Below are 27,493 nucleotides of genomic sequence, written 5' to 3'. Positions count from 1 at the left end.
TACCAGTAAGTAAAATAAATAAATAAGTTTTTAAAATTAAAATTCATTCACTTAAAGGACCCTTTTCCTATCAATTTCTAAGTAGAAGTCCACTCCCATATGGATATGACAATAAGCAAGTTGCTGAACACTCGAAGTGTCTCGATAAATATTATTAATGGGATCTGCTCCCATTTCAGGTTATAATATAGGTCTCAAGTACAGCTTAATCACCACCATAATGAGCGGGTTAAAGGTAAATCCTTATCATTTGGTAGATCTATGCAGGTCGGCTGGTATCCATTGTCAATTAAAACCCCGCGGCAAACATAGCGACCGCCTTTTGCTTGTTCTAAAGCTTGTGCCACGATTACTTCCCGATGCATACCCTACGCCTCGGGGTGGATGTAGCTCGGACATTTCCTGTATTACTATATGCCTTCTCGACTAATCTTTATTCTGAATGTTCACAAAATTTACATAAACATAAATCTAAATCTGATTGTTTTCTGAAACAATTGCATTATCGATAGTTTATGCAACCACTACAGCAATTCGCTGCCCCAATATTACAGGGTTCTATGTTTCACTTTTATCGAACTGAAATTTGATCATTGTCATAGTGACATTAAGTCGAATTTCAACTATCTTGGAAATGTAACATAGAACCCTGTAATATTGGGGCAGCGAATTGATACTTGATATGTCAAGAGAACGCTAATTGGGTAATTAATACCAACCAAAACTTAATATTTCAAAATTTACAATAGGTATGTAATTCCCTTTCAACATTAATTTATTTTTTATTGATTTTAGCGCCAATAGCGAGTATCTATATACTTATAATGTCAAAATGTCACTTTATTAGTTGCTACTTTTATAATTATCAAAATTATAAGCATTATATCTCGCACCAAAAAGGATTGCGTTACCTAAAAAGTGGCTCATAAACATAAATCATAATTTAATATGTATGACTTAATGAACGGTTCAATGCGATATTTACTCGAGGTGCTCCAGGCGAAAAACTGATAGCCTGTAATTCTGTTCTTATTACCCAACTGATACCAACAACGATAAGAGGTTATTAATAGTATATAACATGTGTTTACTAATAGTGAATTGCAAGTCATAAAAATAATTGACAATTGTTTGTCATTCAGTATAGATAAACAATTTTACGATTCCTTTCATTTATTCACACTATCTACTCAATTTTAAACCGCAAGGAGTGATGCCATGGAACTAAAAACAAAACGACTCAGATATGAATTAGTGCCGCAGGTGTAAGCGCGAAAGTGACAATGTGATAGTAATCCTATCTAGGCAGCCGTCAGACTTGCTCGCTCTTAGTTATCACCGGCGCCGATATATCGATTATTTTAATCTGAACATGTTCGCAAATAAATGAAGTGCAATGGATATTGAATTGATGAAGTGGTTCTGTGGTCTTCGTGTTCAAAGAGTACCCTATGATGCGTCATGAACTCATGAAGGTACGTAGTCACAATGCAGTCAGTTTGACTTTTTAATTCTGTAAAATGAGGACACTCAGGAGAGAGTCGGCTTTATTGTACCGCCGGTTAATTAGTACCCGTACCACGTCTAGACTTCTTAATGAATAATCTAGTTGATTTACATGAGAGGCATCAAACAATTATCCAGAGATTTTATCCTTAATAATCTGATCAGACATCGGCTAATAACGAACAAAGAAAAAAAAACATCAAACTTGATCTAACTTTTGATGTGGGTTTGAAACATCATAACTGGTTATCTAAATAAGTTAGAAAGAAGAAGATATCTAAATATTTAATTAAAAGTATTTTATCGAACTACACATATAATATTAAGAGTAAATAAGAGCGATTACAGCGGCAGTTAAGCCTCAGGGGGCTTTGTTCGCTGTCATAATTCTTTGAATGTATATAAATATTTTGTGTTAATAAATAAATGAAAAAAAATATAATAACGAGTTTAATGCGTAAGTTTTTTATGCTTCTATCTTCATATTATTCTTATTTCAACACAGCGTATCCCTTGGGACATCGGTAACAGTTCTTGTTTATAAAGACTACTACTTACACACTTCATCATGTTAAAATAAACTTTTACTTAAAGTAAAGATGTAATTGAATCTAGTAGGTATAAAGTTTGTTTGTTTTTTATTTATTGTTTTTTTAATTTATATAAATAAATGGTTCAACTACTGTTTAATACGTTTAGTTAGTTGTACACGTACTCGGAAGCATCTATTTAAGTTTCGCTTGAATTAATGTTATTGCTCATTGAAACCATTTACGTCGCTCAATGTCACATTTAATTAAAATTTAAAGTTATTCAGCTGCGTTGCGCAGCGCCATCTACATACTATACATACCATCTATCTACCTTTTTCTTTCACTAGATTGAGCACGAAATGAAACGATAATAATTGATTGATAAGTGTGTACAAGTAGGTATGCATGGTATCCCAGAATGTGGGCCACGTGCTCCATTATGCCGGGTAAACGGTAAAAAGTAACAGGACGGGGTTACGCCGAAACCGGTTCACTGGATTTGGTAATCGAATACAACACAGGACTTGTCCGTTTCCTTTTAACTCGAAAAAAAAAAACATAAATGACGCATACGCATTGTAATCGATTGCCATGCCCAATAAAGTTACACCTACCTAGTTAGAAAGTTTTTTTATTCAGTGCAAATGTTATACGAAATATTATGTTTGTTGATATCTATGACTTTTTTGAAACATTTGCGATAAGTCGATGACACTTTCACGTCAATTAGACAGTGATTCTAAATATGATTTTCGGCTGGCAACTGCAGCTGAATTGTTGTTGCGACAATTCTGCTGCAGGCTCGACGCGGGAGCTGTATCTGTCAATTTTCTGCAATTTTCTTAATAAAATGAGTGCCGGAGTATCATAATGGCGGCAGTAATGCGGCAGCGAACGTCAATTTATATCAAGGTATTTGACAAATACAGCGGCGATAACGTCCCAACAGTAATGCAGTTGCAGTTGACATCTGAATGTCACCATAAGAAAAAGTACACCCGTAGTTAACTAATAGTAAAATTAGAATTATATATACATACATTTATATAATAGCGGCTCAATGCGATTTACATATATATTATAAATTTTAACTAAAAAATTACGAATACCAAACATTCTTACTTACATTTGATGAATAACATTCGGGCGTTATATTATGATTGCCAGTGTTTACCTAACATTAGTTAGTAACGTTTTTTACGCTAATAACACTATGATTTTGGTAATGTGCCCCGCGTTATAATGATAAGTCTTATTTAGCTGCTCGACTATTTACGGCCGACAACACGCGTGTTGTCAGAATATATAACTGTACTCATCGTCATATTCGCACTTCGTTGGTTTCGTCGGTTGTTATTTTTACGAGTCATATTCTACGATAATATGATGTTCAAATGCTCGGAACGTAACATAATTTAGTTCGAGATTTACTCTTAAGATAACTTGTTTACTTTCAGAGCTATCTGAGTTAGATGACTCGGTCAGTCGTTAGTCGTAAATGCATTCAAATGCAACGAAAAAGATCACTGTATATGGAAATTGGATAACATTTTCAAACGGGTCACTTTCTATAAAGTGACCCGTTTGAAAATGCAAGTTGAACATTCTGGCGAAATGAATTTCTTATTTATAAATGCGCAGAAAAATTAAACTCATGTTTTATGAATACATAAAACCAGGAACAATAAATCAGTAAAATCGCTTATCGCGTTTTGTTATAAATTGGTATCATTTCTAAGACTTCTAGAGCACACTCGCGCAGTTTCTGCTTTAGCCGGAATTCCATTCATCTTTAATGTTCCGTTGTAACTCTTACACTAATTCTATAATGCGTGCAATACTCTATCCTTGAGCAATCCCCCACGATATGCGAGCGTGTTATTTTCCTTGCATTTGCTGTAAGTGCTTCCTCAACGGCTAATAAGACATAATGACGTGTTATTTGTGAAGATTCACGAATTCCGATCGCAGAGAGTAAAATAAGGTGCTCCGGGTCACTGACCTGTGAGCTCCACAACCGCTACCGTCGGCGCCCGTCCTGTGAAAGGAAAAACTATTGTTAATTACACAGTTTACACATGAGTGTGTTTCAATTGTGAGTAACTGAATAGTAGGGCTGCCCTGTAATCATACAGTCCGCGACTCCCATATTAGTGCAATGTTCACGCTCACAAAGCTCCGGGACAGCCAAGACTAATACTGACATAATGCTGTATGAACCAAACTATAAACTGAGGCGCAAAAAGGCAACGAGTTCAGCTCAGGCCTCGACCTCAATAAACACCTCAGTGCTAAGTCTCCAGGAAACGCGTCCATTTCCCAGTATGCCTCGATCCGATTTTCTCAGCGAAGAATTTCCTTAGCTGACTGGCAACATATTTACATTAACGTGTTTGGTTTGCTTTTGAACTAGACCTTGCGTCGGTGTTTACACTGCATAACATCGACGGTAATACCTGATAAGCGCAAGCTGCACGTATTATGTATCACATTGTGCAACAAACATTTCAAACATATGAATATTTATCATATCATATCATATCATAATATATCGATCGGCTCATAGTTAGCGTTTCTTGCGATATTTCATACATGAATTCGGTTGAAAGTCAAGTAGAGTCACAAAATCGACGAAAATGTAATACGTGTACCTAATAGGTACCTATTATATTTTTTGTTAAATAAGAAATAAATAAATAAAATAATAAATAAATATTATAGGACAATTTTACACAGATCGACCTAGTCCCACAGTAAGCTCAATAAGGCTGTTGTGTTGTGGGTACTAGACGACGATATATATAATATACACATATATACAAATACTTATAATACATAGAAAACATCCATAACTCAGGAACAAATATTTGTGATGAACACACAAATAAATGCCCTTACCAGGATTCGAACCCGGGACCTCCTGCTTCGTAGGCAGGGTCACTACCGACTAGGCTAGGAGGCCGTAAATTCAGCAATAAAACGTAACACTTATCTTCATTGTAATGTATTAATTTATTTGCAGCGCGTTGAGATCTTTTACATCCGCGTGTTATCTTCACGAATATACCTAAATTATTTCACTCTAGATATTTTTTCACAGAACTAAACTAAAATTTTTGCTCGGAGATAAAAGAGATATATGTGATGACTGTAGTTATATCAAAATGGTATGAAGAATGGTATTTATATGTAGAAACTTACTTATATACTCTAAGAAAAACTTTACCTATTTTCAAATAACTCTTCTAACCGTATATACGTTGTTATTAGCAACTTTCACTTAAAACCGCTCACGAACTTATAAAACAACCTAAATATTATACAACAAAACGATATATTAATTGAGGAGAGTCTTTTCAAAAGGGTTATTTCTCTATGGACACCATACAAAAATAAGGTCTTTTGAAAAGACACTCCTCAATTAATAGGTAGATTTAACATTAAAAAAAAAACTTTTATCTTATAATGTCAACCATGAATTACATTATTTTGTATTCTTGTCCAAAAGTAGATCGTCCGCTTTACATATAAACTACGTACTAGGTTACTTGACCTCCCCGTACAACAAATGAATTTTTAAAATGTTAGAAAGTTACAAAATCCTCCTTTTCTGTCACGATTGTTTATATTTTATCTTTGCGGCGCAAAAAAAACATTTATTTTTTATCACCATGCTAACGTGTTATTAAGAGTTCCACGAACCTAGCCACCGTCATACAATCGAAGGTATGCTCTAATTTTAAAACAACATTCTGATTCATTCTCATTCTGATTCTGAAATAACATAAAATTTGTCATGAACATGGGCATTTATTTGTGTGATGAGCACAGATATTTGTTCCTGAGTCATGGATGTTTTCTACGTATTTAAGTATTTGTATACTACATATATCGTTGTCTGGGTACGCACAACACAAGCCTTCTTGAGGTTACCGTGGGATTTAGTCAATTTGTGTAAGAATGTCCCTATAATATTTATTTATGAACATATTAGTAACATTATATGTATACATCTGTATCTAGTAAACTAGTTTTCAGTGCTAGAAGTTTTATATACAAAACATGTACTCGCTGTATTTTATTTATATATAATAAGTTTTAGCAATGAAAACTAGTACCAGCTATGTATATACGAGTACCTACAACTATGTTGTAAATGTTCACGTCTCATGTAGTTTAAGCATAAAATGAGAGCGTAACGTCGTTTGTATGAGAGCAGCCTTTTGGCGGCGGGTTCATGTGACACTTAACAATCTGTTGTTTTGATAAAATTACATTACGACAGTTCAGTACTTACACGGCAGGCCATCGGCTTGCAATTACAATCCCACGGAGCCGATTGGTATCGTTGAAAAAAGCTACCGAACTGTCAGTGGCGGCCGCTCTGATCTGCTGACCATTGAACCGTAGAAGGCGATCCGACATTCGTGCGTCTGCAACTAGATGTGTATTCGAACCCGTGTTAAGAACACACTGACAGATTGAAGTGTTAAACGTTTTATAGCCCTTGCTTGTTAAGGTTTTATGAAGGTAAACTTATCAGACGTATTTCAACACTAATGGATGGATCCCTTTTTTCCTTCTTTAGTGGCATTTATCTATCGCTGCACCGTTAAAAATCTCATATCAATAATCGTTAACAAAATTGACCCAAGCCGCACGTCGCACTCGTGTGCATCAAGAGTGTGTGAGGTCACTCGTCGCCTGCTGAAACTTGAAACACGCGCTCTGCTATAACGACTTACATGTTCTTAAATTAACTTACTTGAAATTATTAAGTTTTTTATACCTATTAACAGCAACATACCACAACTCGTCTCAAAGTTGCTTTACCTAAATTTATAAGCGCACCGAGCCCGGGGTGAATGTGTGGTATTTTCGATGCGATTTTTTTTCTATCGAGCTCGCTCAATCGCGCATTTACACTTGTTAAGGTTTCAAACTTGTGGAAATCCCTACTAATAATATACATGCGAAGCTTTGTCTGTCTATCTCTCTGTCTGTCTGTTACCTCTTCACGCTGAAACCGGTATGGAAACAGTTTAAGGCCCGGGGAAGGACATAGGATAGTTTCTATCAATCATCGGCATCATTCCACGGAGGCGAAATCGTGGGCAGAACCTCTTCCTGAATAATTAGTATGAGAACGCGAACATTTCTCAATAGAATTTCGACTCGGAATTATGTATAATACCTATTATCTTAAACCGAAGAAATATAACTTTTCACCTCCAATCGATTTGTAGCTGTTTCCAATGTTTCTGTCGTTATCATGCTTACAATTTCTTGTAATGATCATAAATGTGGTCAAACAATCCATAGCTATCATTACAGCAGCCCTGCGCGGAGCTGTTAAGTCTTCTCGCAAAGTTCGTGGAAGTCGGTCGACGTTCGTTTCGTCTCTGTTAGTTTGACACTTAAATTGCGGTGTTCGCGCATCCGAGGCGCTAGGGAGGTGTGCGGGCCATATCAGCATAACGTCTGTCTGACGCGCCGTGGTCACGCCACCCGCGTCTCATCCGTCACTGTCACGCTCCCTGGGCAAGATCCTCGCGTGATCAACAGTAGGTACCAAAAGTTTTTATCTATGTAAAAGGTAAGGAACCTATACCCAGAAACGCTTGGTGAGCATTACTTCCGACGCCCTGGCTTAAGCATGTCTGATCTTGGCAATAAATTCGCTTTAGATAACCAGCTAACGTGCAATGTGCATGCTCGTTGCGATTTCGTGCCTTTATATCTGATCTTTATCGAACGCAATGGGTGTAAAATTTCTCGATATCTGTAAACATTTGTTGGAACATATTAATGTACAAAATATGCCCTCTTTATCAATATCCTTTCCGACCTTCGTACAAAGTGAACTAGGGTCGTCAACCTGTAAATATTGACTCATCCCGTACAGGCATGTGACTATACACACAGTGCGCTTTTATGCCATAAAGTAGTACTTCTTTTGTGTAAAAGAGAACGCTTTGGATGAGTTTATAATTTAAAATGTAATTTATAACATTCAGATTGTGGTATTTAAGTTTTTTTCTTAAATACATTAAATCTCCTATTCAATAGAACTAGTTAAAATTTTTTTTTTGTATGAATGATTCGCAAAATGTATCAAGAGATTAAAATTAAATTATGATTTATTGTGGAACTCTGAACATATGCGATACGATATATTGCAATTTATATTTTTAATATGCTGACATGGTATCAACAAATATTTGCAGTCCACACTTCACGTCATTTCTGACATTCAGATAAGTGTATGTGTGATCGTAAGAGCGATTCCTACGCTATTGGTGGCATAGAATCTTACGCCGCATCGTACATCATCCCTGTTACTCAGTGACAATTCCTGAACCGTCGATAGCTTCGAGAATACTAAACATCGACGGACTTCATCCAACAAAACACTACATCAACATCACACATGGAAATATTCGAACAAAGCACTTTCAGAACAATAGGGAAATAAACTATTCCACCTCCATTTCCCACCTCCGCTAAACTCGATTTGAAATATATTTCACCTCAAAAAGGACTATTTTGATTGTATAAATCGCGTGCGTATGGGATTTAATATATAAATCTCGGAAACTGCGTTGGAGGTGATACAATCGGACAGGTGTTTATGTTAGTAAAATAACAAAAGTATATAGGTAATAAATACATACAGACTTGTACTAAGTTTTTATATAGGAACTGAAAAGATGTACTGAGGAACTTTTTAGCTCCTCTTCAAAAACTCATGAGGTTGAAAAACACAATTTAAAATTTTTTGGTTCGTTATTCAGGTTTCAAATAATGTCTATGTTTGAGCTAATAACTTGCAATATCCGAATAAATTTTGTTAAATCGGACAACGACCTGCGCCTGCGCCGGTAGGTACCACGCTCTTTTAAACTAATCTACACTACGTGACGCCACGCGCCTTTTACCGAGACACCGTTTCACCGGACAACTCTGCTATTGAAAGATTTCACAGTGACGGAAAACGTGATTTTGTCTCGAGCCACTTTAATTTGAAAAGTCACTTCGATAGCGTAGGCTCGTCGAAATTCAACAATTGATAACAGTGACAATAATAGTCAGTTAACAACACAATATAAATTCAAACACGTACCTACACGTCTTACACGTGTTGTCCTTATATAAAGCACTCGGCTTTATTTGTTTATACTAACTCATTATATTAAACTTGAGTACTTGTAAGACACCCGGGAGTCTTATGTAGAAATTCGATCTCTTCTAAAAAAGCGTTATTAACGTATTTGCAAAGTTTCAAGTATACCTAGATTTATCTTTCCGTACCTACTATTGTATGCGACGTATATTCATTGTTGATTTTTATATTAAAGATTTTGAACTGAATTGAATTGTTCTCAAGTGTTTATTCATTGACGTTAAAAGTTAAATATTTAACACAGAAACTACAAAATTGGTGACGGAATCTTTATTATGAATTATGCTGCTATGAAAGACTCAATACAGGACTCAAGAATTATTGAGCGCAGTTAAAACACTTTTCTAACATAAGTATGCAAAATACTTACTTTATAAAAAAATACCGAATTTTGAAAATAGAAGAAAAGTGGCCAAATATTTTTTAAACTTATTCTCACTATCATGCTGGCAGTCATAAACGAGACCAAGAGAAGTCTGCAACGATTTTAATAGCACTCGCAGTGCGTCATTTATAAGTTAAAGACATAATTTCATAGAAGTTTGACGTTTATAATAACACTTGAACTGCGTGTGCTATCAAAATCGTTACAGACTTTTCTTGGTTCAATTCTAACATTTTTATTTATGAAATTATGACCCTAATCGTTGCTGTAGATTCGTTTTACTACCTTTGCTACATTTAGTAGCAAAGCATTTAGTATCATTTGATAATATACAGAGAATAACTAACCAATAGCTATAAATCTTGACAATTAATAGCCATATAACTGTGCACCTTATTTTCAGAAAAACAATAAAATCTAGATAAAACAAAAAATATAAAAGTAGTTGGTACTGCTAGCTATCGCTACCGCAGACCGTGAAATCCGATTCAGGATACTCAGCTATTGAATTACACCGTAGCCAAACCATTGACCGGAATGCTTCACTTGAGCATCACTTTCTTTTATAACTTATTCTCGACCTGGTAACTTCACATTAGGCACACGTCTGCACTTCTTCAGTACAGTGACCGCCGGTAGGAGAGCAATGTAGGCATGAGACATCAAAGCGAAGGACGGGGTTTCAAATCAAGGATTTCGATCCTTAGTTTACCTGAGCTAGTAACATGAGTGTAATGACCAGTGAATAGCTTCTAGATTGTTGTAGAAAGACGGTAATTGTTATCGTTAGGCTTCGTAGTAGTTGATGTGAACAAGGTCATGGGGTTCTAATTGACAGATCCCAACGTGGTTGGCAGACACCGTGACCGCCTTCGTCCAGGCTGGCTAACTGTATCGCTACCGTACGACACGCACCGCCTGTCCGCCCGCCGGCTTGTCGATACTACCACCGCAACGGGAAATGCCCGGCTTGACTGCCCGCAAATTAATAATCTTCACTCACAACTATTCAATTTCCTCCGAAAAATTACTCGCCAGAACGATGCCACAAACGATACCTAACTGACCGAGTACCTAATAAAAACTAACCGCTTCCATAAACGACTGTCGATTCACACACATGAAAGTAAATCTTGAATTGTCTTGGGCTTTTACGAGCTTTTCTCCCCAATAATTTAGCTGATGCAGGTCTTTCTATGTCATCTCTATTCAAGTTCTACGTCTTCGGTTGCTAAGTGAAACCGTCGCGAGAATCTTTTATTCTCCCTAATGCGAGCCGTTTCGGCTCTTGTTCGAAATCCTACTGTGACAGCCATTATAATTCCAAGCGAATGTGGAAGTGTACAAAGACGGCTTTGTGCTCCCCATAAATATTTATGAGTAAGTGCCTATTTTCTACACACGTGGGACGGTGGATACGCACGATACCGCCGGGCCTAATTGGACGTCTGTAGGCGCGAATTTGTTTCACTCTGACGGGAATTCTTTACCGGCATTTGTGTCACAACTATTTTATATCTATTTCTATGTATTGTTTCATTACTGCGTCCTTGACTTTAAGCTTGGTTTCGCTTGATCTATCTGAAAAATTATGGTCGTTGTAGCTACTATAAATATTCTGAGTCGTGATCAGTTTTCTGATAACGTGGTGCAGTTGAATTATATAACGATAAAGGCATGGAAGACACTAATCCTACTTTCTCTTAACTAGTTTCTTGAGGCCACTCCAAGAAAGTAAAACCCCGCTATGTTTGCGTCCGTCCTGTTGACATACAAATTGCGATGATAAATTATTCTGGGGTAGTAGATCTACTGGCGTTCATCCAAAGGCGTTATTAAATTTTACTCTCAATCCTTTTGGGTTTCACGCTAGGATCTGATAATCAATACTTTAGTTTTATAATCGGAGCATGAGAATCAGTAGCCGTATTACACGCAATTTTTTGTTTGTTTATCATTATCATCATTATCATCTTTTTTTTTTAATTATCATTAATCCAATTTATGTTTGAGTTTGGTCGTTAAATGTAATCGGGGACAGAGAATCACGTTCTGCTAGTATAAAGTAACAAGTAAGTAACATACACTTAAGGAGGTGCATGTTTATCATTAGTTTGTAAGAGGCAACAATTGTTTGCGACGATTGCGGGCAGGCGAGCAGGCGGCGACCGGCGACCCCAATCGCAAGCGCGCCGTATGTGGAACGCGGGAACGGTAGTGTGACTATGGCCAGTCTTGCCCTGGGCTGCCCCGACCCTTGCTCTCTACATGTTTTCGCTTTACATTACATCGTTTTGCATCCATGCTTTTGATTCTATTATCGATAGCCATTTGTTTGAGTGTGTTTTATAAACAGGAATGCAGAAATTTTATTGTAGGTAAAGAACTATCGGAATTTACAATAATACAAATATACTATCATTTCTTTCAATATCAAATAAAATTAGGCTTAATTGTTTCAAATTACGTTGAGTTAGTTGTTGTTGTTCACAATAGCACAGGGAAGGTTATTGAAAAACGTACCTAGCTTCTCAATCGTGTCGCTTCCCTAGGCTTGAACATGCTTGGCACACTTCCAGGGGGTTCCGCTTACGCGGCGACAACGTCACGTTTCCCATGTTAAGAATTGTTTATTGAAGTCATGATGTGACCTTAACATTGTATTTTACGATTGTCTCGTCACCGGTCCGCGCACTGACATTTCAATAGGGAAGGTGAGCGAGGGTCGAGCGTGCGGCGCGGCACGACGCCGTGCTACGGCACAACGACCAACTATGCCCGCCCTTCCGACGTCACTTCTTCTTCACTTCTCTCTCAACACTGAACTCATTTTTCATCGATCTATTAAGTATTTATAAAACACAGCACCTGTTTTACATCATAAATCTGCCTCCTACCAGGCTGCGTGAGCCGTGCGGACGCGTCACGATAAATCTTTGAAATATGTGCAACATTTTCACTATTGACAAATCGGCTGCATAGCGAGCCAATACCATATTAATTCTATTTTAACAGGTAGCATACCAGTGTACACAGAAAGTATTTCTTGGATTAACTCCGGAAGCTTATCGGCGTCGGTGTTGACTTAAATTTGCATCTCGTATTTTCTCGTCGCCGCGTCGATTGGTGGTGCTCACGATTTAACGCTGGTATTAATGCATTATTCAGAGGGGTTTTCATTAGACTGTCGCTATCGGCGCGGGGGATCGCGCTCTCGTTAAAATGTACGGATGGCATGACGGCTGCTCGTATTGGGCGCGCGACAAACACACGCAAGCGTTATCGCCACCCAACTCCCGTCAAAAACTATGTGCAGTCGGATGCGTCACATGATGAACTCGTTTAGCGTGACAATCCTACTTTATGTTTTAAATTTCGCCTATTTTTTAAATAACTTCAAAAAGATTCTCACAACATGTTCTTTTATTTAATATGTTGTACCATATAGTTAGCAATTTTTTATTTATTTTACGCCATAAAGTGGCCCCCATGTTCCAAGTTCATTTATTAACGTTACACTTCCATCTTTGAGAAGATCGGCTTAGTAGTTTCTGAGCAAATTGGCCGTGATAGACGGACAAACAGACAGATACACGAGTGATCTTATTAGGATTCCGTTTTTTGAGGTACGGAACACTTAAAACAGTAGAATCCATTTAGTTACAACATAACTGTAAACCGAGTATGATTATGTGACATTATTGAGCTGTTTAGCTGCAAATGGTACGCTAGTAGGGGGACGTGTGATTATCCGAGCTGAAAGGCTTATTAAAAAGCTCGCTCGCACCGCGACCAGTCGCGATGAAACTGGTGCTCGTATACAGGTTTACACACCAGTTCCACACATGCCGTGCTCCACACTCGCGGATGTGGTATACTTTCAATATTAATGGGAACATGTCCCGTTCGCATTGCTCCAAATAAATGCCACTTTTTCCAGGTTGCCTATACTATAAGAAATTGCAAGTCAATTTACGCTCTACAAAACTTGATTATCCCATTTTTAAACAGACCTATAGACTACTTGAGTATTTAGATTTGGTATGGTTCGTCAACAAAAATTTTTACTATTAAAACTGTGATAACCACCCGTCTATGGTTGGCGTAATTAGCTCTATCCACTATATAAAAACCTACATTGTGAGTTGTGAGTAACATTTTTTACTCATAGAATAAATAGTAAAGCCTCACTGATTGTACTGTTGCCAAATTGCTTCGGTCGGACCGAATAGATAGAGCAACATCACTCATTGTTAAAATAAAACGGTCCATATCCGATAAAGCTCCGTTATATTTTAATTACCTCGTTGACGTCTCTGCTGTCTGCCGTATCTGCAAAAGAACAACAACACACATTAGTTACTGCTGCTTATTTAAAACTGTCACAGTATTTTTAACTAGTTAGCATTAACCAATTTTTCTATCCCTATTTCTATGTTTCGCTTCATCCATAGTCAATCAATTACTTTACATGCCCAGTACACAAAGTATAGAACTTCAAAACTAGCATTATTTTAAAGGTTTCTTCTCTAAATGCTATTTTCGATATTGAAATAAAAAATCATATCAGTATTTTATCCCCCACAGCTGAGCATAGGCCTCTCTTTGAGTACGCCACTTATCCCAGTCCTGAGCCAATCTCATCCAATAAAAAAGACAACAATATATTTCATATAAATGTCTGACTGTATGAAAGTACTGAAAGACAGTGGGCTGTTTAATTATTATTTTTTTATTATGCGTAACTTAGTCAGGGGCTATTACGGAGAGAGTATGACGTCTTCCGTGCCGGACACACATGGCAATTGTACAAACAAAGCGATATACTGACCGGGTTAACCTTGAATGGTAATAGCGCGAGAAGTTTCGCTTAGGAAAAATGCCGCCATTGATGCACGGCGTGCGTGCCTCGTATAACGGTCACTACCAACCGAATAAGTGCTTTTACATCGTATGCAGAATGATAATATACCGCGATACTTGCCACGCGATTTGCGGAGCAGACCTACCAACCTACATTCAATGACCTTGCCCTTATAATCTCCAATCTGGTATTCTTACAGGTAGTCCACATACAAGTGGAAGCTTCCTTATTTATCGAAAATACAAAGCAAATGCAATGCAAGACCAGCCAGACTAACCCCCTTATTCATGAAACATTACGGGCCTGATTTAGTTAAATTATATTTTATCCCTTTTTAGGGTTCCGTACCCAAAGGGTAAAACGGGACCCTATTACTAAGACTTCGCTGTCCGTCCGTCCGTCCGTCCGTCCGTCCGTCCGTCCGTCCGTCTGTCACCAGGCTGTATCTCACGAACCGTGATAGCTAGACAGTTGAAATTTTCACAGATGATGTATTTCTGTTGCCGCTATAACAACAAATACTAAAAACAGAATAAAATAAAGATTTAAATGGGGCTCCCATACAACAAACGTGATTTTTGACCAAAGTTAAGCAACGTCGGGAGTGGTCAGTATTTGGATGGGTGACCGTTTTTTTTTTTTGCTTTTTTTTTGTTTCTTTTTTTTTGCATTATGGTACGGAACCCTTCGTGCGCGAGTCCGACTCGCACTTGCCCGGTTTTTTACAAATACATAAGTAAAAATGACAGATAAAGACAAACAATTCATAGCCAATTCAGGCCAGTAACGCGTTTATGAATAACGCCAATAGTGTGCAGTGACAGCTTAAAAAGACCTTATGTACAATAAAATAAATAAGTAAATAAATATTAGGGGACATCTTACACAGATCGACCTAAGTAGCCCCAAACAAAGCAAAGCTTGGACTATAGGTACGAGGCGACTTTATACACATACTTATATACAGTGTGTAAATTCAATACGGGCGAATATTTCAACGGTGGTTAGTATAGGAGCTAAGAAGTATATTGAGATAAAACTTAGAAATACAATGAAAATATTAACCATACAAAATAATTCGGCCCGCAATGTAAAGCTACACACACGTTACGAGACACGAACTTTTTTAGCTGTCAACGTTTGTTGATAGTTACTATAAAAAGCTCGTATCTCGTAATATCATGTCATGTTATGTCTCGTAATTTATTCAGAGAGAAATGCTTAGTCCATATCAAGAGTCCATAATGCTTAATGATTGAGGCGGCAAATAATACCTACAGTTTAACTGTTAGGTGAATAATCGCGAGTTGAAGTTTTTAAATGCAGCAAGGGAGAAACCGGAGAGAAAAACCTTAGTTTTTGTATTCAACCTATTCATATAGTTTGACATGTTTTTGTTATGTTGTGCTTGACCTCATTAATTCTAATAATTTTTGAAGTTCACTGGGCAGTTAATCATAAATTCTTGGTCCTACATATGAGGAATGCGTGCGTGCTGAGGTATCCTTTCTGGTTAGTATCTTGTATTGTACTTCTATTATTTCTTAGATCTTCCGTGTTTGTATTCAATGTCATTTGATTAATATGCCTACTATTAGTACCTATATAATTTTGCCCTTTAATTGTATCAAACACTGAATTTTTTTTTCGATAAATAGAATTTACTGCAGAGCTCAATGAAATTTGAGAGAGAAGCTTTTTATTGTACATATGTATAATTGAGTCGGGTACAGCAATTACAGAAAGGTGTTGAGGCGACGTCGGCGCCTGCGACGTAACAATGCCTCGCTAACGAGATAACGGCGGTGTTCTTCAGGTGCAGCGCATTCGCGCGGCGGCCGTCGAAGTCCGCTCTCGGAACACCTCAATCCCCCTTTGTTTACGTTAGGATCGCACTTGCCTGCAGAGCTCGATTACATCCCCAACGCAATAAAGCTCGAAGCTAGCTCACGACTCCGCAATGTCTACTCTTTATCGCCCCCACCGAATGCGGTGCGATCTTAAACGTATTTTAATAACTTCCACCCGCCGGTCGCCATAATGGGCTCACCATGCAAATGCCTGTGCCCACGGAGCACCGTTACACACCGATACCGACAGTAACGAACCGCCCCGTGAAATAAAGAAAGGTAATAATCGCGGACGGGAAATCCGATCACGCCGCAAGGCACCAAGCGCGCAGGAAACACCGGCACCGACATTCCAATTGCAAACTACAACTATTTAAACTAAACCTGCACATAAACTCTGCTAAACAGGCTGTACGATTCCATTTTACTCGGTATAAAAACCATGAACGTTGTCGTTAAGAAAGTGCTCTAACTAGTTCCTGATAGTCGCTATCCCATCGGAGATCGAATGAGGTAACTTCCAGTGAAGTTGATTTATCTCGTGTGGATTTGAAGTTCCCTTTCGCGATATAGCAAAGCGCTTTCCCTGTCGCGACTCTGCGCTTTGACACCGCTCTTCCTTTCTACGTAGCTGTCGTTTGCGGAATCACACCACGACTAATTGTTAATGAGCATCTGCCTCAAGTGGATAATAGATAATAATCTTTCATGTTTGTTCCTTATCAGCATCTCATTAAAAACATTTACCGTAAAGACAGGTAGTCGCCTGCCCTTTATATGTTTGTAACTTATCGGACAGTGTATCTTCCATTATTCGATTAAGTTTAGATTGGAAACTGTTTGCAAGTCTGTCCATGTCAAATGTTATTGCAAAATAAGATTTACTATTCTCTCACGTTCACATCCAGATTGAGTTAGGCGACAACAACCTCTACAAAAAGTAAGTTGAAAATCTAATAGAGTTTGCGGCGAGCCGGTTATTTGTGTTATTTTTTAGTGTTTTGCTGACGCTAAAGAGAAATGCTATGTAACGCTAGCCAACCAAGCATCCTGACATTACTGTAATAACTCTGAACCGCCCTTCTGTCATTACTCTGTTCACTTTCCTGGGCTAAAGATATAACTTTTTTTTATTTCTTTATGGCATATTCTTTACAATTGCATTTTATAATGCCCACACCGCGCCAGGAATTCGTGTCGGTTTACCAAGAATATTAATGTTGAATTTGGTACTTAGCAACATTTGTTTCGAGACTAATGGGTTATGCTTACTCGTACTCGAATATGCCGTACCTACTGGGTACTTATTAGGTTAGCACCTGATTACGTAACGTCACTGGTTTAGTACGATTGCTTGTGAAGTAATGATGTTATAATTGATGCGGGGCAGCGGTCGGACAGAAGCAGCGATGCGTGTAGAAACAGGTCCAAGCAATGCACCTAGACAGTGGCGGCGCGCACGGCCTGCGCCCTGCGTGGTCATTGCGCGTGATACTAATCGAGCGGCCAGACATTATTGCTCTATGATTGCACCCTTATACATCCACCACCTTTTCATTATCAAAGCCTGCTTTTTTGCAATTCACTGGGAACAGTAATTGACCTCTAAACATGGCCGTCGGTACGTTCAGTAGAAATTGCAAAAGAATTCATCTAATAAACCAAGCCAATCTTTCCGCATTATGTCATTATATTCTTCACCTCGAGTCATCGAACTCATTTTTTCATTCGGAATACATTAAAATCGAATATCCATCTATACTGTTAGTGATCGTGAACCGCTGATAGAAAGCTCGAGTTTTATTCTGCTACTTGTTGTACGACGTCTTATCTATAATAGGCTATTTAATGTTGAGCTTCCTGGCGATCGAACGCCAGGCAATAATTCTTAGCACGTTGTTGTTACTTGTTAGACAGCACGTCTAATCAATTTCGTTGAGATACTTCATATGATATTAAAAATAATTTTATGCAGTGGATTCACTACTTTGATTAATTAGGTATGAACTTTTTGTCACTTTTTAACTAAATCACAAAAATTTGATCCCATATAACGTAATTAAAAATCTCTATTGATTACTATTGTGTTTATAAACGTTGATTTGTAAATTTTAAAATATTTGTAATAATCCTGTATTTTATGTAGTAGTTACTAGTAAATACCATAGGCGCGTATGTTTTTTGTTAGTGGGTATGGTTATGTTAGTTTTTTTTTTACTTGAGTAAGTAGGTACGGGAAGATAATCTTGGCAGTCTGCCGTTTATATTTGTGTCGCCTGTCGCCTACCTATTTCATTCCAGCGTCAAATTTATTAAAGGGAAGTTTTTTATAAAAAAAATGGAGTCGTGTTTTTCGACCACTTCACGGTGTGCTTGTTTAGTCCAGAAAGCTTGTTTTGATTCAAGGCGCGAAATTTTGAATGTTTTTCCGATTCAGTATGATCGATCTCGGAATAGATGGCGGGCCCGATTCGGATTTTGAAATAGACATCTATTAGATATCTTTTAGACATCACCAAGATACGATAACGATATGTATAAGATCTAACCTGTCAAATTTGACATTTGCGCGATTCTGGAGATAATCTTGAACGATTTCCACAGGATATGACTTAGAGATCTAATTCACATCTAATAGATATCTTACTCTATCTAACGTAAAAGTGACATTGGTTGCCCGAATTGCGCTGCAAAAGAGAACTAGTTGATATCTAAAGTATAACGTATCTAGAATGGATCTAGTACGTGTCGTCTCTTGTGAGTATCTTGAAGTTCGAATACGGCAGGGCGTCTTTTCCTGGTCAAACATGAAACATATTTTAATACATCCTTCGTGTCCAACGTATATCGCTGAGTACAGTTTAAGTGTGTATTCAGCGTAGGTATTTATATTTATACCCGCTTACTCGAAAGGACGATATATGTATATGAGTATCTAGGTATATGTATGCACGTACAGGAAATACTACTGATTTTACGACAGGCTATATTTCTTACTATAGGTATTATGGATTGAAGCAATAATATTAGATTTACTGACGTACATTTTTTTTTGGGTTTAACATGTCTCCAATGTTTATTTTGCACATAAACACATTAATACTTATGCTATATATGTACTTATTATGTATGCTGTGTACTCATGTAATTTTATGGGAAGTAAATATATCATTGTGATTCAAACTGGATTAACGGTTGCTTTTTCTTGTGATTAAAATTAGAAAAAAAAAATTTAATACGGCTCCTGACATCAAAGGCCTATGCTATTATTATGTAACGTCGAGACGTGCACGAAGAAATATCATTTGTCATCTCTCATCTTTCCAACGAGGCATAGCGCCCACCAAGCGAAATCATCAACCACGCTGTAATGCAACGCTGTGATAATAATAGTCAGCCGAGAATATTCCGCCACCTCCGTGCGCAAGTAGACGATTCCGTGTCTGCATTTAATATTTATCCGATAGCATTGATTGGAGTACATTGTCAATAGTTCCCCGATTAATGCGCGCGATCGGTTCTAGGTGGGTCCGTTTGCCTTAGTCGCGGTATCGCGCGAGCAATCGTAACTTCTTCCCACATAATTGGCGTGTGGGCGCGGCAGTGGCGCTTTATCCCGATCGCCGCCCACCGGCGACGAGGCGACGCCCGATTAGATAGCACGGCCCCCAACCCGACCCGGGAACACCTCCCGCACCACTAACTAACTGGGGACGTCTTCCGCGCAGATGCACAAAATTATTATCTAAACCCTTACGAGAGGGCGCGAAACCGTTGTTGCGTGTTCGCACTCAGTCGCATATCTCACATATATCGCTCGGGCTAGAGGAGTCGTAGTTTACGCAGGTAGCCTTTGACCGCGACTCCGTGCGCGTAGAAGTCTTCCAACAGCCCCCGGGCAGTACCATTAACTTACAAATTCCCCTTAAACATTTAAGCCCTATTCACCTTCCTTTGGAGAGGGAGCTCAAAAACCAGTTGAATGCCAGATTTTATAACAAAGTTTGAATATCAATCCACTGACTTTTTTATATTAATGTTTTTCTATCTATGTTTTTATATCTTCTAATTTTGTATTAAAATATTAATGTATAGGTATGTTTGTTTTCATGTTCAATCTCAAATATCATACATACTAGAAAATTATAAAACAGTGGGCAATGGCAACAAGTCAACAATAACACTCCTTATCTTTTTGCCTTAAAAAATATTGAAAAAATAACTGCTGATTAAAATTACTAAAATTAGTAATTGTACCTACAAATATTTCTGGCCCCAATTTCACCACGGCTACAATTGTCAGTGACATATGTCGAGCGACAATTGTCAAGCGACAGGCGACATATTACAATTTTATAAAAGATTTTCTATAGAATATATATCAATTTTATAAAATATAATAAATACTTACAAACATGACAGGCATTTTGCTACAATTGTATGTATTACAATTATGTTGTGAAACAAGAATAATTTTTTCTAGTCGACATATTTGTAGAATTGTCCGTGAATCTTGACAGGAAATATGTCGGAATTTCGTGACAATTGTCGTGTTTCTTGTGACAATTGTCATAAACTTAGCAAGAGAAATATCTGTTTTTTTCCGATATAATAAAGTTTTTTTTAATAATACAATGATGGTGGCAAACAGGAATACGGCCCGCCCGATGGTAAGTGGTAACCGTAGCCCATGGATGCCTGTGACGTCAGCAACAGTGATGTTTTACAATTGTCGCACCTGTCACCGTGGTGAAATTGGGGCCTGATCGTTCTAGTTTTCTTAGACACCATATGTAATTAAGCTAAAAACTCAATTAATTGCCCGTATATTAATATAAAATCTAAACACAGCCAATCAAATCAATACCTAGCCTAATATAAACACAGCGTCAGTTATGATAACATTGATAACATATTATAATTTTACCAAATGTATCGATATTATTTTGTTCGAATTTAGCTCCGTATAGGTGTGTAATTGTAAATTGAGAATGCCTTTGCAAACTAGATGGAGGTGCCTTCGTTGGAAGATGCAGTTAGCGCGGAGTGGAACTGGTGACGGTCGAGCACGCTCGCCCTGCGCAGTTCGCGACAATACGGCCAACTCGCTCATTAGCGATAACAAGTGCCTCCAGAAGCTCGTTACGCAAGACGAGACGGCCTGCGGACGATTCATTAATTGCGTATTGTCGGAGATCCCTTAACCGGCGATCACATCTCCGAGATATTACCCGTGGTCCCACAACGTGCCTGCTCCCAACGCGTGCTCCCCGCGACCATAGCCAATATCTCTTTACTGCAAAATTAATCAGAAGCATCGATGATAGGCGTGTGCATTTATGCCGCCAGGATAAACATAGATAATCGCAGAGACCGTTAAGCTGTGATTTAGGGCGTCGGTTCCGCCCTTGGTCGAAACAAACGATTATATCGTGTAAGTATTCTTGTCTAATAAGACTCGACTAACTGTACCATTGTTTATCCTAATAGTGGCATAACTATTTTGAAACTCTTTTCACGGATATTGAGTTGAGTAAGTTTGAATAGAAGCAGTGAAAAGCATTGCTAGATATCTGCAGTGGCTATCGCGGTTGCGAATATAAATCAAGCGAAGCAAGCCTTTATCGCGTACAATATGGTTGACGTTAATTGACGAAATGCAGAGTGGTGGTGCTTGCGTTGATTTATGCGCGGGCAAATCGCTACCTACTCGATTTGCATGGGATCTACGGAAAGCGCGCGCGCCTTGTTATTGCGATCGACGTCATTAGAGTTCTCTGCTTTAACTTTAAATTATCACTGTAAATTATTGCTTGTGAAATTCTACATAATTCTTGGGTGTTATGTACAACTAAAAGAGTTTTCTAGCACTAATATAGCATAGTATTAACAGAGAGACTTCTGTTATCTTGACTTTTTAATAATTCAATTAATTAAAAACTATGGAGCCCTGAATAAAGCTTCATCGTCTAATACAGTTTTTATAATGTAGGTTTTTAAAGTATATTCTTGCTGGTGTTATTTCAAGGGATGTGTGATCCAATTACTAAGACATAGAACTATTACTCCAGTCATCATTAAGTATAAGGTGTAGTTAGTAATGTAATTTTTTCTCATTCCGAGCTGGAGGCCAATTCTTACAATAAGTAAAGATAAAAAGTGGTCATTTGGTGTATATCATTATTTAATGAGACTGTTGAAATATCTCTCTTGTAGCTGTCAATAGTCTCTATTGTTTTTAGTGTGACTCACTCAATTACTTAAAAAAAACTTAAGACTTGTTTTTTTAAGTTAAACTAAATATACATATGTATATGGGTGAGTACACCCAACATTTATTTTGCCAGGAAGACATAAATACTACTTGACAGCTCGTAATTTAATATGGTGATAAGAACTGTTCGGTAGCGAATACCATGTTCTTGGCAAAGCGAGTACCATACCAATGTAGGAATATACGGCTTGTAGATAGAATCGTCCACATTGTTTCCGCGTCCCAAGATCATTTGCAGCGCGGCCACCACTTCGCAAGGCAAATAAACCTAATGAGTGTCGTAAACGGGTCCGTATGAACACATACATTGCGGTCGAGAACAGCGGAACAGCAAATGTCATTCCGCCTCAATAGGTAGAGGGGCGTATTTGGGTCACACACTAATTCTAGGTAATGGAAGTATGGGCTGTTTTACCGCAAGTAATCTTACGGGCACGTAAGAGGTTCCTGACTAATTTGCGGATCGTGCGTTTCGGAGTGCGGTCACGCGCGTGCCCACCGCAACCAAATTCCGCTGCAGCCGACGACGGCGATGTCCAACGACGGCCCGCGGCCTCGCCCCTCACCACTAATAACATTATGGCCGAACTAAGAGTTCACTGATCACATAATTGCCGTTATATTTACAACTCTCAGAAAGGTTTATTACCTAAGTAACGTAATAAATACCGCCATAAACCGATGATTATATGATTATAAATTTATAACGTTCTCGATTTGAAATACATAGCTTATGGCATACGAGGTATAGTGTCATAATATTATTATTTATATAAGCTGCAAATACTATAGTTAAGATAAGCGCATGTAATGATTTTCTTGATACTTATCAGATGGGTGTTTCTTGAGCATTTCACATCCATTCCATGATGCTGAACTTCCCATCTAATTATGTATGTGAGAAAACTCCTCTGTATTCTATAGATAATTAAATGTAAATGAAATCGACATTACATTCCTACATTTCTTTTCATTTGTATTCCAGCGTTTACTCAGCATCGGACTCGCATCATTGCTTGATCTGTTCAGCTTGACAAGCCAGCACTATAACAAGAAAATCTTGTATTTATGCCCCACTATCTAGGTACATCTCGTACTAGTACAAGTAGAATAAGTGACGTGATTTTTGCCACATTTTTTTTTTCTGTCAAGATTACGGCAGGTGCAATTAAAAACACGAAACATCAAGTATTTTGTTACTTTAAGTAAGTAATCCAATAGATTAGATTTTCTGTGTAACAAATTGAAAATCATAGAAAGGTTTGAGGCCACAACTCATCGATCGGTTGCGTCCCACATCGGAGACACGATGCAGCGTTATGGCTCATCACTAACTATTGCATCTGGTTTCACTTACGGTGCCAGAACGTTTTTCGCGCAGATCGCGATCGCGATCAATAACTCGTACTCGTATTGTGTTCGTTGTCGCTCTAGCAGGTTGCATAATGCCAGCCGTGGGAGCGACGCGGTGCGGTGCCGTTAGGCGACGCACGCCACCGGTACCGTTCCATTAGTGATTTTATTAGAATTCACGTGTATCGCCTGTAATCAATTTGAGCACGTTGCGAGCGTTGTAACTCGCTCCACTTGCAACGCATTACCGGGCATAAAACGCTTTACAGGCACGTTCTCCCAAGCTCACACGGAGTTTCCATCATCCATTCCACAGGCTAAAGCTCTATTTGTATCGTTCTTTAATTTTCTACTTATATCAAATAGGAGTAAATCATGAACTTCACTAAAGTGATATCGGCCAACCGTCTAGTCATTCATTCAAATGAATGTACTTAATCTTACTTTCAGCGATTAGACACCAGAACCAGTTTTTTTGTGAAATATACAACAACAAATTCCTTTATGTTAATCGGTATTTCATTACCTAATATCAAAATAGTGCAAAAATGTAGACTGCTAGGCCCAGTCTACATTTTTGCACAGTCAACGAGTCATCAATTTATTTAAATACGTAACGGCACGCGTCCTTAAGTAGTCAAGCCCACATATCTAATTTCCCTCAATATTAATACCATAATTGTAGTTAAAAGCGTTAAAACCCCGCTTGTTTGAAGAACTATGGCTCGTGAAATCATAAACAAGTTTCCAAACACAGATTTGTCGAATGTCACATATGTTGTTTATAAGGTAATTCGTATTCGTTTGACCCAGATGACTCAGCTGTCTCCGCCCACTCTGTCTCCAAAAACTTACCAATATTCAATGCCCAGACATCTATGTATACTCGGATTTATGACTGGTATCATAACGTAACGCTACTAGCGAATTTTGCTAACTTGAAATACTGTTATAAAACCAGTTCAATTCATTTGTAAAATAAAACTCGTACTCAATTTGATTATAATATTCAAATTAAATTTTGAATATATGAAATTTTGCTTTGTATAACGAGTGCCATTTTTATAAAAAAAAACTTGTTTGCAGAAACGGGCTGTTAACCTCATTTTTAGGAATTATTCAGATAGGTACTCGTAATTGAGTGGGTTTATGATTACTAACTTCTGATATGAAATATGATAAATATAACAATTTAAGAATCCATTTCAATTTGAATGTTAGTTGTCACAGCTAGCGTATCAGTAAGGACAGTGAAACAATTTATTTGAAAAGTATCTCGCGCACCGCGTTTACCCAGGTCGTTCACCCACAGCGACGTAATTAAAATCCTTCATGGAAAGCACGCCTGATGGAATCCGTCCTGACCCCGCGCTCGACCGCACAGTACCGCCCTTTAAACGTTACTTTATAAATAGGAGCACCGTGCCACAGCCCCGATCATCTCCATCTAAAACCTACGCCCGGCAACAAATATTATATAGTATAAATATTATGTATAAGTAGAAACACCACATGAAACGTTTAAGCTGCTGTTGTATATCATACTGATAGTATTTTCAACTCAAGCCTTAAATATGGCATATACTTCACATCATTAACTAAATAACTAATCAAAATTGCCCTACTTCTGTAGGTCATGACAAATTTATCTTCCAATAATTTGAGCAAAAGCACCCACTCATCAATAAGTCACCATAGGTTTTCAATTACTGCTCGCGCGCACAGATTACGCACATTTCTCAGCTTACCGTCGGTACGCCGGTACAACCATAAATTCCCCTACATTGACATCTTTAACCTCGCCGAGTCCCTCTTTAAGAAATAGCACCCGCAATCACTCAGCCAATCGAAGTGAATTATGAACGGATACTGTGCATGCCTCGGCTATTGTTATGTTTAATAATTGCGATAATTTATTATTTATTACTGGAATTCTGTTTATGAAACCCGCTAGGCTTTTAATAGTCATATGTCAAAGTAAAATATTTTTCCGGGTTCAAGTTTATGTTGCAACCGATTCTACTAGGTAAGGTTTAGTTGTATAAGATACGCAATAGACATTTTATATTTCTTACCTATTGGTTACAGTGTCTTGGACGCTATGATAAATTTGGATGAATGGAAGTAACATCGGAAAGCCGAGCCAAGTGACCGCTAATCAATTATCCTCCAGCTAATCGAGAATCGGAACGCGCCGCCATCGCCAACCCGGTAGTTCCCAGAAGGGTGATGTTGTTAATGTGTTGATGTCAACACATTAAAAGATGCATATTAACTCATACATTTTCTTTTGTTTGTTAAACATAAACACTATATTATTTTGCTACTTTTATTTAAATATTGGTGTATTACTATATCATTTATGTTTTTCTTCATTATCGCGCGGAAAAAATAACAGGGGTACCTAACCTAGCTACAATTGTTAACAATAAAGAAGAAAGAATAAAGCTACAGAAAGAAAAGCGAACAGTACTGTTAATTTTGCGGGTATTTTTTCTAGTATTTTTTTTATCTGGCTGTAGCTATTTAATGTTTAATTTAATTTTTATTTCATTGATCCCGTCTCAAATATTACCTACTAACAAGTTTAGATTACTTTAGGATTATTATAAATAAAATAACATAAGTATAATTATTAGCTCTTCATCATTTCTGAGGGCTGCCAACGAAACAATAAAGTAGATAGGTATGACGTTCTCATATTTTATGAAAACATTATTGCACAGTACATGAAAGTATAAATGGCGGACTTAATGCCAGAATGCATTCTCTACCAGTCACCATGGGCTAAATCCATTAAGTACAACTACACTAAAAACATGCATCATTTAAAACTTAACTTTGATAAGCTGTTTGTGCTCCGATGTGGTTACTACCACTACTTTTGATTTTGACTAGAATCAATTGACCGTAAAGGTAATCAGTAATTCGGAACACCGCCTTGTGCCCGATAGGTGGCATCGCGTGCGGCGCTGTCACGACACCACCTTTTCTCACGTGATCTTCTTAATTATAATCTGTGACGCATTGGGGTCAAACATCACTGGTTATTTTTCTTGAAAATTGTTTTATTACTTTATACTTGTTTTATTAATTAAATTAAACTAGTATATTCCATTCGGATCTTAAAATAATTAAAACAGTGACAGCCCATTTAAGCAATAATATTATTTTATTTATACAGAATTATGTACCTCTGGTTGAACGACCAAGTCGCGTGGTTTCTTTTTAACATTAAAATTCAAACAGAATATACTATAGATAAGTATATAGAAATCACTAACAGTAATTATAGAACCAACTATAACAAGCTTAAGAATTTATTTTACCTAAAAATATTTTGAAGAACCACAAGTGACGTGAATGAACTCAATTAAGCGACCTGCAAAACCGCAATGGGGTCTTGCGGAACCCGCATGTCGAGCGCTTTGAAACCAGTAGTTGGCTCATTCGTTTAATTCACGCTTTATTATATTTTGAGCACTAAACCTTGTTCCCCGAGTTTTATTACCTATTTTATGTTATTTGTGTGTTATCCACTTTAC

At 37.7% G+C, this 27,493-nt stretch overlaps 2 protein-coding genes across 3 annotated transcripts in view; one reads left to right on the top strand and one right to left on the bottom strand.

Annotated features, from left to right (window-relative positions):
- Window positions 1–27,493, top strand: part of LOC134805998 (autophagy-related protein 16-1) — a 271,109-nt gene that overhangs the window by 97,974 nt on the left and 145,642 nt on the right. The gene's annotated exons all lie outside the window — the stretch shown is intronic.
- LOC134805991 (uncharacterized) overlaps window positions 1–27,493 on the bottom strand; it is an 82,986-nt gene that overhangs the window by 53,291 nt on the left and 2,202 nt on the right. The window contains exons 2-3 of the mRNA XM_063779170.1: window positions 13,911–13,939; window positions 4,042–4,077 (exon numbers count right to left, since the gene is read on the bottom strand). The gene's annotated coding sequence lies outside the window, so the exon portion shown is untranslated. The remainder of the gene's footprint in view (window positions 1–4,041; window positions 4,078–13,910; window positions 13,940–27,493) is intronic.

This window comes from Cydia splendana, chromosome 2 (genome assembly GCF_910591565.1).
Source record: "Cydia splendana chromosome 2, ilCydSple1.2, whole genome shotgun sequence".
Lineage (NCBI taxonomy): Eukaryota > Metazoa > Arthropoda > Insecta > Lepidoptera > Tortricidae > Cydia > Cydia splendana.
Note: the sequence above shows the minus strand (reverse complement) of the source record. Positions and strands in the feature narration are given on the sequence as shown.